A 13,368-nucleotide genomic window follows, 5' to 3' on the forward strand; every position below is an offset into this window, starting at 1 on the left:
AACACACTTTCCAACAGGATTTATTCCCTGTCGAATATAGTGTCATCTGCTATTGATATCACTCAGACTGATTTGTCTCGGTTATATCATGGGCAAACACAGCTGCGTTCCATCATGCAGCTGAGTTGGGCATTACAGACACTGAAAAGTGGCCACATTCCATGGAAATACCTTAATGGGAGTGAACTATTCGCTGCTTTGAATTTTTCCGGGGAACAAGTGACAATGGCTAAAAGAGAGGCTCGTTTCACCTTGCTTCAAGTAGAAAAATTAGATAAGTTGCCCTTCACGGTAGCAGAGAGTCCTTCAACTATCTGGCTCTTACACAGCATTATTAATTTACCGTTTTCAACGTTTCGTTTCTCGAACTGCCTGAAACATCTTGCAGTGGGACGATATGAACTGCTAGGAGATAGCTTTATTAAGGAAGAGAGGGAGTTGCCCTTTGAGTATCGATGTCTGAACGGCGAACAAGAGGTCTTTCTTAGCGGAAGTGAATGTGAGACTAATGTTCGTCATTCCATGATATGCAAACAGGTGTCTCTTCACGGTCTTTGCAATGCGGGGGTCGCAAATTTGGCCTGTTTTCTGAAGGGTACTCCCGTCCCCTTGATTCGTTCAGTGTTTCATGTTCTTTCTAATGGGAGTTATGTTCTTCTGAGCGATGACAGCTGTTGCGGCTTGCGACCTGGAATTGCCTACGCAATATCAGTCACGAAGGTCGTTACGTGTTGTGGCCATGTTTTGTTTCCCCCCACACGAGAGATACAAGTATCTGAAATGTGGCCCCACATTGATACTATTAATGTGAACTATGACAAGTTGAGTAGACTGAAGGCGCTATTGTTTCAAAAACAGTTCGCCTTGACATCCGCAAAAGAGACGTATGCTCTCCAGGTTGCGAGATCATCAGCCGAGATACAATCCCTTTTAAATACCGATTTCCCCTTACACTTTGGAGAGTTGGTATCGAGAATATTCAATGCTTCAAGCACCACTGGGATTGTTCATTTCTTTAAGGCTGTCGGGTCTGGTTTCGTGTCCATCTTCCAGACTGTCTTCGGAGTCATCCCATCAGCCATCCATTCACTCTTTTCCAGTGTGTTTGGTGGCTTTCCAATTATTTTGGCTTTCATTGGCGGACTACTACTGCTATATTTTCTGATTCGCGGTGGTTGTTTCTTTCCAGCGACACAGAGCAATGGAGCCGCTCCCGTCAACCCCGCTGTGCCGTGAACGCATGGTTCGGACCTTCGGTACACCTTTGCTGGTGGAACTAGAGTTTGACTGGTCATTGTCATTCCGGCCTCTACTATGGTGTGTACAACCAGTGTTCTGCTGCATATGGTGTCTCTTTGAACATCTGCCTATGGTCTGTCTTGCTGTTGCACCAACATCTCCTGTGGACCACGAACTGCTGATGTCCCCGATGAGGGTTCATACACGGTCATGCCCCTTGAGACTGAGGTTGCTCCGCGAGGCCACCTATGAGCCTTCTGTTATACAAACTAACATGGATGAGGACGCTGCAGCGAGTGTCGATGCACCGATGAATATGGCTCACTTCTGTTCTGTGGATCCGTTTGTCCGCCCAGCTTTCAATTTCACTTCAGACGATGTTGACTAATTTTTGAGATCCTTGAATGGTGACTTCGATGACATTCTTCAAGATCCTGCATATAGCACATAATTTGGTGAATTAGCTTGCCAGTTCCCGATTCTAATAAAAGAAGCAATTATACTTAAATGTTTGCTATACTTGTCATGGTTGATATTAAAGTCTCTGAAATGTTTTTTAAGAAACAAATTTTATAACACGGCATTTAATATTTTTTCTCTCGTTGAGTTTTTTGGCCTTTTTAGTTCAGTAGCAGCTTTTTAGCGATTGGGTTTTCTTTACCTTCATCATACCTGTTACGGCAATGGGGAGGGTGTAGTGAATCCTAGTTTGTTTTAACGGGTTAATAGGAGTTAGCTTAGACATAGGCTTGTAAACTCGTGTCCCCATCACCCAGTGACTTTTAACCTACTTAGCTTGCTCTGGCTTAGTCCATTTAATTATTTATTTCCTTTAAAATGGCGGCCTTGTTTATTATTAGGCCACTTGTTATGGGTTCTATTATCAGTGTCACTGCGCCAAGGCGTCAAGATCAAGCACGAAAGACAAACATACAGTAGGCATTCACACTTAGGGATTTTCCCTCTCTATACTTTCGAGGGATTGTTGATATTAATTGCCGTCCCAAGCATGCCTGTTATCTATTGTTATGAATAACACTTATGACAGGGGACCTTGTAGATCTGTATAAATACAACACACTTTTAGACAGATAATCAGAGGGATTCCGACCAGAGGGCATCGCCACCATCGCTGATACCGATGCTGCAGTCATCTTGACACTGATTCAGTCTTCGTGTCCCTGCGGAGTCTGAGATAGAGACCTCATTCCAAGGTAACGAGGGTTGGGGACTCCTCTCATGGACACGGTTTTGGCAGATTAGGTTTAACAAACCCAGCTCTTCCTTTTTAGGTAGAAGGTTAGACCTACTCTCCTTAGGGTATTAGGGCTTATTCCATCTTTTACATACACATATATTTTTATCTTATATTGCATAATGGTGGGGGTCTTTATAACAATGACTCTCCTCTTTACAATACTGTTGCTTGGTATATTCATTATCCTAATCATTGCAGTTCATGCAACTTATCACAAATTGCAGTTATGTTGAATAAAAACTATTATAACTTTACTGCATCTGTGTTATTGCCTTTGTTTGTATAAGACATAATAAATCTGTGAGAAAAGGGTAATTTCCGTTTAACCACGACAACCCTGAGATATTGTATTTTGAGTCCATGCGTAAGCGACTGCTACAAATCACCTTTTACTATTATGTTTCGGGTGAGGTACTGCTAGTAAGCCGGTAAGGTTTGGACAACAGTTACAACTACTTGTAGGAAGGAACTTAGTCACCTACAAACGAAAGTACTGTCATCCTGAGACCAGCAGTCTTGCTCAGAGCAAGAGTCCAAACTACGACAATAGTTACAAAAAGTAGATGAGCTGAGTATTCCTATCATAATGAGGTTAAATATCAAGTCTTGTGCTATATCCACATAGTCACTTCAAAACCGTACCTAAGGGCAAAAATTCAACATCTTAAGATATAGGAAAATAACACCTTATTATAAAAAATGGTGGAATTTGTGGTCTGTGTTATGGCCCAGCTCAACTGCTCGTAGGCGGCAGGATCCAGGCTGCCTCCTTTTGGCGCAATATTAGTTCTCTGTTACCTCCTCTTGGATGAGGGGGAATATGGTCTATCCCTTGGAACCAGATATGTGCATCATCTGGATGAGCCAGTGTTCTGTGGGATGTTAGTGGATATCGACTGTCATTGTTCTTAATAGCTTGTATATGTTCTTCTATTCTTGGTTTTAAAGAACGCACGGTGCTCCCCACATAAATCTTGTTACATATACATCCTAAGACGTAAATCATGAATTTTGTGTTACAGTTAATAAGGTGCTTAATGGTATATGTCCTAGTGGTATTGTAACAAAATTCTTTAGATTTATCCAAACCCAGAGCACAAATATTGCATTCATGACATGTAAAAAAAACTTTTGGTTTCGTGGAGAGCCAAGTAGTTTTGTTCAGGGCAGCAACATAGCTAGGGCATAGTTGGTCCCTAAGTTTCATGCCCCTGCAATAGGTGATCTTAGGTGTTTTGGATAAGTGCCCTTTAAGTCCCGGAATATCAATCAGCAAGTGCCAGTGGCGTTTTAAAATCTTAAAAATATCCTGGCTATGAACTGAGTATCGGGTCACAAATGACAACTGCTCTGAGCATTTCTTGTATCTCTACGAGATTTTACAATCAAAGTTTCTTTCCTAGAGATTCCCATGATCCATTTTTCCGCTTTGGAGAGGATCTTGTTATTATGTCCTCTCTTGGTGAATCTCTGTTTGACATGTTGAATTTGTGTAAGAAATGTGTCATTGGTACTACAGTGCGTCTCACGCGCACCATCTCACTGAATGGAATATTGTGAATCACTGATTGGGGGTGGGCACTCGTCGCATGAAGAATGCTATCGCAAACTGTGGATTTTCTATATAAGACACTCTGGGGGTGATTCTCACCCTGGCGGGCGGCGGAGGCCACCCGCCAGAGTTCCCCCCTCCAGAATACCGCACCGCGGTCATTAGACCACTGCGGGTATTCTGGGTTTTACACTGGGCTGGCGGGCGACGGGCAAAAGGCCGCCCGCCAGCCCAGTGTAAAACAACCTTCCCACGAGGACGCCTGCTCCGAATGGAGCCGGCGGAGTGGGAAGGTGCGAATTTCACTGTCTGCAATGCAGACAGTGAAATTCTTTGTGGGGCCCTCTTACGGGGGCCCCTGCAGTGCCCATGCCATTGGCATGGGCACTGCAGGGGCCCCCAGGGGCCCCACGACAACCCATACCGCCATCCTGTTCCTGGCGGGCGAACCGCCAGGAACAGGATGGCGGTATGGGCTGTCAGAATCCCCCATGGCGGCGCAGCGAGCTGCGCCGCCATGGGGGATTCAAATGGGCAGCGGAAAACCGGCGGGAGACCGCCGGTTTTCCACTTCTGACCGCGGTCAAACCGCCGCGGTCAGAATGCCCAGCGGGGCACCGCCAGCCTGTTGGCGGTGCCCCCGTCATTTTAGCCCTGGCGGTCTTGGACCGCGAGGGTTAGAATGACCCCCTCTGTATGCAATCATGTTATATAACAAATCTGATGTCCAGGAAGTCAATTGTATCTTTACTGTAATGTAGGCTAAGATTAACATTGTATGGGTTCTCATTGAGAAAGGCATGATACATATTTAACTGTTCGATCGTCCCATTCCATAGTAGGATGATATCATCTATGTATCTACCCCAGAAAACAATAAATTCCGTCCACGGGGAAACATGTTTCCCCCATGTGTGTTTTTTCTCGTACCAGCCCATAAACAGACATGCGTACGATGGGGCAAATTTTGAACCCATCGCGGTCCCTTGTATTTGTTGAAACCACTCAGTATTGTGCAAAAAATAGTTTTTGGACAAAATGATGTCAATCATTTCCAAGAGCATCAGGTTATGTGCATAGTGGTCAGCTCTTCTTGTATTCAAATAAGAGGTAATTGCTTGAATGCCAAAGGGTTTTTGAATGCACGTATATAGACTGTTCACGTCCATGGTAACAAATAGAAGGTCATCTGACCAGGGAAAATCCTCAAATTTTTTCAAAATAACCTTGCTGTCCTGAATAAAAGAGGGCAAGTTACATACAAACCTTTGTAAGAAAGAATCAACATATTCTGATAGTTTCTCAGTGGGGGAATCAATGCCAGATATGATAGGTCTCCCTGTGGGGAAGTTCCCCCTTTATGTATTTTTTGAAGAATGTATATGCATGGATACCTGGTTTTTTTACAGCAAGATATTTGTATTCATCATCAGTGAGTAAACCAGATTCATGCCACCCCCAGAGTTTGTTATTAATATGTTCTGTTAGTTTGCCAATCAGATTATTTTTGAGGTTCTTATAGCACGTGGAGTCAGACAATTGTCTGTTTATTTCTTCCATGTAGTCACACTTGTTCATTATAACCACATTGCCACCTTTGTTCGCCTCACGGATCACTATTGATTGGTCGGCTCTGAGGCAGGCAAGGGCCTTTCTCTCTAATTTAGATAAGTTATCAATTTTGTGCCATTTGACAGTTCGTGCATCCAAACATCTGTATAAATCATGTGTAACCTTACAAGCAAACAGATAAATATTATTATGAGTGTTAGCTGGTATAAATTTGGAACATAGTCTTAAACCACTATTCAACTCCAAATCTTCCCTAATCCCTAAATGAGTCCTGATGTCCTCAATGTCCAATTCCCTATCGTCTTGTAGGGACATCATAAGTTGTAGGTCATGGAGATCAGATACTAATTGTGTTGGTGTATGAGTATCCTCAATGGACATGTGTTCTGAATGTTGTGAAGGAAGTTCCCTAAATGGGAACCCCCCATGTGAGGAGAAAAAATAATCCTTGAGTTTTAAATGACAAGTGAATTTAAATAGATCCACAAAGATGTCAACTGGATCATTAGTCTGAGTGGGACAGAATCCCAAACCCCTACTCAGTACATTAGATTCTGCCTTAACAAGAGGACGGTCAGATAGATTGACTATTACCAAATCACCCTCTTCTTCAGTCCCTGTTAGTAGAGTTGATCCTAGTCCTTCTTGGACCGAGTTCGAACTCCCGGTTTTTTGGGTCCTCTGTCTCCATTGCTTCCCTCCCCTTCTAGTCTTTGTTCTCTTCGGTTTATTTTTGTACCCAAGCGTAGTCTCTCCATTTTGACTAAAAAATTGGAAGCGCTATGTGGAGTTAGTTTGGATGGACCACTCTCTCTTGATGTAGTACAGTCCAACGAGGACACAGAACTTCCATTGGACAGATCCATGTCACTTAAATCCCCACCCCCTCTTTTCACTGGTTCATGTACTTTCACATTGTCATATTTACTGGAAAAAGTATAAACTCTACCCAGTTTGTAATCCAAGTCATCCCGTTTGAGTTTGCGCAGTTTTTTATCTCATAAGTAAATTTGATGATGCTCCACTACTCTGTCCAGAATTTCATAGTTCTTTTTTACCAGGTCTTTCTGGGGAACACTGTCAATCTCTTTTTCCATTATATCTATGTCACCCTGGAGTTTGGTAACCTTTTTATCAGTGTGTTTGATCAATATACGCATCATGGTAAACGATGCATTCTGTAAGTTATCCTCCCAATCCTTAAGTGATTCATCATCTAAATCCTCATAACTTGGAAAGATTAAAATGCTAAGACCTCTATGGATCTTTTTGTTATCAAGATAGTTTTGTAAAGTAATCCCATCCCACCATCTTGCTATTTCATGTTTTTTTAGTTTTTCCAGTTTCTGAAATTTACCTTTTAAACAATCAATCCTTTGTGTTTGTGCATTGGTTGGATTTTGACTAAGCTGATGTGCAAATAAGTCCCTTGCCAGTTCCTCGCGATTATCTTTAAAACGTGACATATTGTAAACGATAGGGAGTGCGTAGGAGCCTTCAAAATGACAGTATGCAAAAACGGGATGCAGCAGGCTTGTGGGAAACGCACAAATCCCTATAAGTTCCTAGACATCCTAGAAAAAAAAAATTATTCAGGTATCTATAGTGTGCAACTCCACCAAAGTTCCTGCTGCAAAGGAGCTCAATAGGTTGGAAAAACCTAATAATGAAAACTATATTGGCGGTACACCACTTTGTTAGCAATTATTGAATAGAATATAGAGAAAGTCCAATTCTTTTATGGTATAAGTAAAGCAAATCTTCTTTTTATTTTCTTCCAATTCCATGAATTTCTTCCACAGTCATCTTGTTACAGCATGATATACATGATGATAACAGCCAAAGCGTTTCGCCCTTCAACATTGGGCTTCTTCAGGGCTGTAACGTAACATAAAGCAATGATAAAAAACAATAATAAAAAACAATAATACAAAACACACCAACACCACTTGAATACATAATAAAAACGGAACAAAATAATAGGACAAGACATGAAAGTGTTTAAACATGTATATGTGTGAATGGGTACACATCAGTAGGTCCAAAAAGTATACTGAGATTATCTGGTATGTAACAGACAGCATTGTGTGGTTCAGGAAACTGGCAAAGAGATAGGTTCAAAGCCAAGGAGTGAAAAATAAGTTAAAACGTAAGTGAGATGAAAGAGATGTTTGATATACTGGGGAAAGTAAAGTGTTACCCAGTGTAAAAATCTAATTGGTGCTCAAATAATCATGCAATAACCAATTTAGTAAAACATGAGCATACCTATATGTTATCCGCTAGGTCATGGTTGAGGTATTCTTGAAGAAAATATTCTTAATGAGTCTACTGAAAAAAGAAAGAAAAAAGAGGAAAAAGAAAAAAGGGGGGAATAAACCAAACCCTATGTGATCTATATAATGGAGACCATAGGCAATGAGTACTAACGGAAATAACCCCAAAAAGTATATCCAGCCAAAAACCCCCATTGTTAATCATATTATTGTCAAATTGAGTGAAAAAATATTGCTCATAAAATGATGGTAAACAAAGAAATTTGATGAGGCCATCACAGGGTGGTCGTTGTCAGACAGTCGCTTATTCAAAACATAAGTGTTTTTGAAAGTACGTCCCCCGCCTATATCGGCAGTAAAGTGAAAAGTGAATTGTCTTACCCAGAAGGAGTACAAAGTATCACAGTGATACTATCCGTGGCCATTATTACGGTCACAAGCCGTTCATAATGAAGGAGGTCTGGCAGCACTTTGATGGCCCCAGGTTGAAAATGCCGCCGTCATCCCCGTGTCAGTAGGCGTCTTGTTATCAGTCCTCGGAAACCGGAAATCCGTGATCTACGAGTAAGAAATAGAGGTAGAGGATGGACCAAACATTCAGAGCATGGCGGCCATCTTGAAAGTATTTGAGCGAGCGTTCTTGTTATATCGAAAAAAAGGAAATTGTCACGGAATCAGTGTGAAGAGGACAGAAAGGGGAGGAGGGAGAAGCCATTTATTTACATACTACGATACAAAGATACTCAATGTACTTTTGGACCAAATAAATCTAGGACCTGTTTGTACATATCATCAATAGATAAGTTAAGCATGCTGATCACACAAGAATACTGAGATACGTGCAAATGTTAAATTATGTACAAAGATGTTGTGAATAATGTTGAGAGCTATTAGTGGCAATTTTGACATCATGATCAAAGAGGTACATAAATACCAAGACATTGGTAATTCACTATAGCCTCGATAAATCCCACATCATAAATCTTGTTAGTTATTTGATATACCAAAATGTTGTGAATAGTAGTAAGAACCGTTAGTGGCAATTTTAACATAATGATCAGAGAGACAGATACGTATAAAAAAATTGGTGATCACTATAGTCTCAATATATTCCCACTCATAAATGTTGTTGTTAGTTCAATTGCCAAACATAGTTACAAAAAGTAGATGAGCTGAGTATTCCTATCATAATGAGGTGAAATATCAAGTCTTGTGCTATATCCACATAGTCACTTCAAAACCGTACCTAAAGGCAAAAATTCAACATCTTAAGATATAGGAAAATAACACCTTATTTTAAGAAAAATATGGTGGAATTTGTGGTCTGTGTTATGGCCCAGCTCAACTGCTTGTAGGTGGCAGATCCAGGCTGCCTCTTTTTGGCGCAATATTAGTTCTCTGTTACCTCCTCTTGGGTGAAGGGGAATATGGTCTAACCCTTGGAACCAGATATGTGCATCATCTGGATGAGCCAGTGTTATGTGGGATGTTAATGGATATCTACTGTCATTGTTTTTAATAGCTCGTACATGTTCTTGTATTCTTAGTTTTAAAGAACGCACGGTGCTCCCCACATAAATCTTGTTACATATACATCCTAAGACGTAAATCATGAATTTTGTGTTACGGTTAATAAAGTGCTTAATGGTATATGTCCTAGTGGTATTGTAACAACATTCTTTAGATTTATCCAAACCCAGAGCACGAATATTGCATTCATGACATGTAAAAAACCTTTTGGTTTCGTGGAGAGCCAAGTAGTTTTGTTCAGGGCAGCAACATAGCTAGGGCATAGTTGGTCCCTAAGTTTCATGCCCCTGCAATAGGTGATCGTAGGTGTTTTGGATAAGTGCCCTTTAAGTCCCGGAATATCAATCAGCAAGTGCCAGTGGCGTTTTAAAATCTTAAAAATATCCTGGCTATGAACTGAGTATCGGGTCACAAATGACAACTGCTCTGAGCATTTCTTGTATCTCTACGAGATTTTACAATCAAAGTTTCTTTCCTAGAGATTCCCATGATCCATTTTTCCGCTTTGGAGAGGATCTTGTTATTATGTCCTCTCTTGGTGAATCTCTGTTTGACATGTTGAATTTGTGTAAGAAATGTGTCATTGGTACTACAGTGCGTCTCACGCGCACCATCTCACTGAATGGAATATTGTGAATCACTGATTGGGGGTGGGCACTCGTCGCATGAAGAATGCTATCGCAAACTGTGGATTTTCTATATAAGACACTCTGTATGCAGTCATGTTATATAACAAATCTGATGTCCAGGAAGTCAATTGTATCTTTACTGTAATGTAGGCTAAGTTTAACATTGTATGGGTTGTCATTGAGAAAGGCATGATACATATTTAACTGTTCGATCGTCCCATTCCATAATAGGATGATTTCATCTATGTATCTCCCCCAAAAAACAATAAATTCCATCCATGGGGAGGCATGTTTCCCCCATGCGTGTATTTTCTATTTGAATGTTTTGAATAACTGACTGTCTGACAACGACCACCCTGTGATGGCCTCATAAAATGCCTTTGTTTACCGTCACTTTACAAGCATATTTCTTCGCTCAATTTGACAATAATATGAGTAACAATGGCGGGTTTCGGCTGGATATACTTTTTGGGGTTATTTCCGTTAGTACTCATTGCCTATGGCCTCCATTATATCGATCACATAGGGTTTGGTTTATTCCCCCTTTTTTCTATTTCCTCTTTTTTCTTTCTTTTTTCATTAGACTCATTAAGAATATTTTCTTCAAGAATACCTCATTCATGACCTAGCGGATAACATATAGGTATGCTCATGTTTTTCTAAATTGGTTATTGCATGATTATTTGAGCACCAATTAGATTTTTACACTGGATAACACTTTACTTTCACCAGTATATCAAACATCTCTTTCATCTCACTTACTTTTTAACTTATTTTTCACTCCTTGGCTTTGAACCTATCTCTTTGCCAGTTTCCTGAACCACACTATGCTGTCTGTTCCATACCAGATAATCTCAGTATACCTATTGGACCTACTGCTGTGTACCCATTCACACATATATATGATTATACACTTTCATGTCTTGTCCTATGATTTTGTTCCGTTTTTATTATGTATTCAAGTGGTGTCTGTGTGTTTTGTATTATTGTTTTTTATCATCATTTTATGTTACGTTACACCCCTGAAGAAGCCCAATGTTGAAGGGCGAAACGCGTTGGCTGTTATCATCATGTATATCATGCTGTAACAAGATAATTGTGGAAGAATTTCATGGAATTGGAAGAAAGTAAAAAGAAGATTTGCTTGGACTTTCTCTATATTCTATTCAATAATTGCTAACAAAGTGGTGCACCGCCAATATAGTTTTCATTATTAGGTTTTTCCAACCTATTGAGCTCCTTTGCAGCAGGAACTTTGGTGGAGTTGCACACTATAGATACCTGAATATATGTATTTTTTCTTGGATGGTTGGGAACTTATAGGGATTAGTGTGTTTCCTACGAGCCTGCTGCATCCCGTTTTTGCAAGAAATGTTGGTGGTCAAACCACCGGGAGCATAAATGCTTCTGGTCAGACTTGAGCAAGTGTGTCTCTTGTAAGAAACAGACAGTTGCGGCTCGCGGCTATTCCTGGGAGTGAGACAGCGCACGTAGGGGGGAGGGTCACAGGAGGAATTTATAATAAATTAAAATGTAAAAAAAAAAACTTACCTCTGCCCCCGCGCCAAGCCGCTCATCTTCTCACCTTCATCCAGATGCTGCGGACTCAGGCTCCCAGCCTGCCCTGCAGCCAATCCTGACGCTGCTCAAAGCAGCATCAGGATAGGCTGGAAGTGCCAAGCAAGGGCGCTCCCAGGCAGACTGGATGCCTGTGCAGACTCTCTCGGCTAGAGAGAGCCCACTGCGCATGTTTGTTTGGCCGGCCCGAGAGGGCCGGGTAAACATACATGCACAGTGAGGGGGAGTGCTCTGCACTCCCCCTCAGTGCACGTCACCCCGTGGCCCAGCCCCTTTCAAAGAAAAGGATAATAAACTATGCAAACATAGTTTGTTATCCTTTTCTTTGAAAGGTTTTGTAACTGCCGCTGCTGGCGAGGGGGCGACGCTCCTCCACCCCTATGGAGGAGCCGTCCCTGGAGACAGATGTCACATTTTGCGTCCCTGATAAAGGACCAGAGTGCCAGGCACTTCACTAAAGCATTACATCCCCAAACATTAAGGCTGAGAATAGTAATCATCTATATGTTAGAGCGGGTGGAGCCAATGTGAGCCATGATCGAACGGTGGGAGGGTAGACTGGCCCTCAGCCTATAACTACAGTACCGGTAATCAGAGGAATCCAGAAGGAAAGAAGAGGAGTAAAACAAAAAACATTTCAACAAGTAGGTTCCCCATCTGAGAACAACTAAAACTGCTCGGTGAGGGTCCATGTCGTTAGCAGTAATCTCGTCAATCCTCAGTTCGAGGGTAGTGCCTCGGAGCTCCACCACTGTAAGAAATATCTTAGCCAGTGGGGAAGGAGCCATTATACATACTGGAGAGTTACCCATGAGGTAAGCTCGGTGGGCACTCCGCCATCTTGACAGGGGTCCAGACCAACAGCACAGAAGCTAATGGTCACTGTCAGCTTCTGTGGCACTTACGTGGTGATACAACTGTCAGAGCAGTGTCTCCCTTCTTCACGACTTTCAGTTTTCTGAGGGTTTACGCATTTTCTTCTTCCTTTGTTGGGCGGAGCGGCGTGGGTCCACAGGGGCAGTGGTTGAATCTCTTACGGGAGGGGAGGGCACAGTGTCTCCTATCAATGCAGACATTACCAGCAGTGAACGGGCTTCCTCAGGAGTACAAATACTCTGCAATTAATTTTGACAAACAAATTAAATGTGTGTGAAGTGTCCCCACTTATATCTGATGGCTTTCTCCTATAGGGCCTCGGTCATGGGCCAAAGGGCCCTATGCTGTTGTAAAGTGTTTGGGGAGAGGTCTTGGTATAGTCCAAGTTTTAGTCCCTCAAAGTTTATAATGGATTTATTTCACATCGCGGCGATGATGGCTTCTTTCTGTCTGTAGCAATGGAGGCATGTGAGAATGTCTTGGGCTTGCCCAGGAGTACTGGCTGGGCAGCCTGCCCTATGGGTCTGCTAGCGCTGGTACTACATAGTGGAATTGGCGTAGAACAAATTCCTCAAGATTGACAGATAATGCCTGTGATGGAGCCCCTTTGATGTGTATATTCAATTGATGAGTTCTGTTTTTCAGATCTTCCAATTGGTAGCAAAGCTCCTGATTGTGGTCTTGCAACTCCAAAAGCTCTCAATGGTGGCCATCCAGCTCCACTTCTTTTGAGTAAAGGGTCTGCTCAAAGGAGTTTGCATGGTGGCCCAGGTCTCCAGTCTCACAGCGGAGGTCTTTCACCTTTGTGACTGTGGCCCTCATTACAACCCTGGTGGTAAATGGCGCTTACAGCCGTGC

The 13,368-nt window shown here is 41.9% G+C and overlaps 1 long non-coding RNA gene across 1 annotated transcript in view; it reads right to left on the minus strand.

The window, feature by feature from the left end:
- Positions 1-7,414: 7,414 nt before the first annotated feature.
- The window catches only part of LOC138249238 (uncharacterized), a 91,088-nt gene continuing 85,134 nt past the window's right edge, over positions 7,415-13,368 (minus strand). Inside the window, exons 2-4 of the long non-coding RNA XR_011194801.1 lie at positions 8,279-8,455; positions 7,890-7,949; positions 7,415-7,499 (exon numbers count right to left, since the gene is read on the minus strand). This is a non-coding gene — a long non-coding RNA (uncharacterized lncRNA). The remainder of the gene's footprint in view (positions 7,500-7,889; positions 7,950-8,278; positions 8,456-13,368) is intronic.

This window comes from Pleurodeles waltl, chromosome 8 (genome assembly GCF_031143425.1).
Source record: "Pleurodeles waltl isolate 20211129_DDA chromosome 8, aPleWal1.hap1.20221129, whole genome shotgun sequence".
Lineage (NCBI taxonomy): Eukaryota > Metazoa > Chordata > Amphibia > Caudata > Salamandridae > Pleurodeles > Pleurodeles waltl.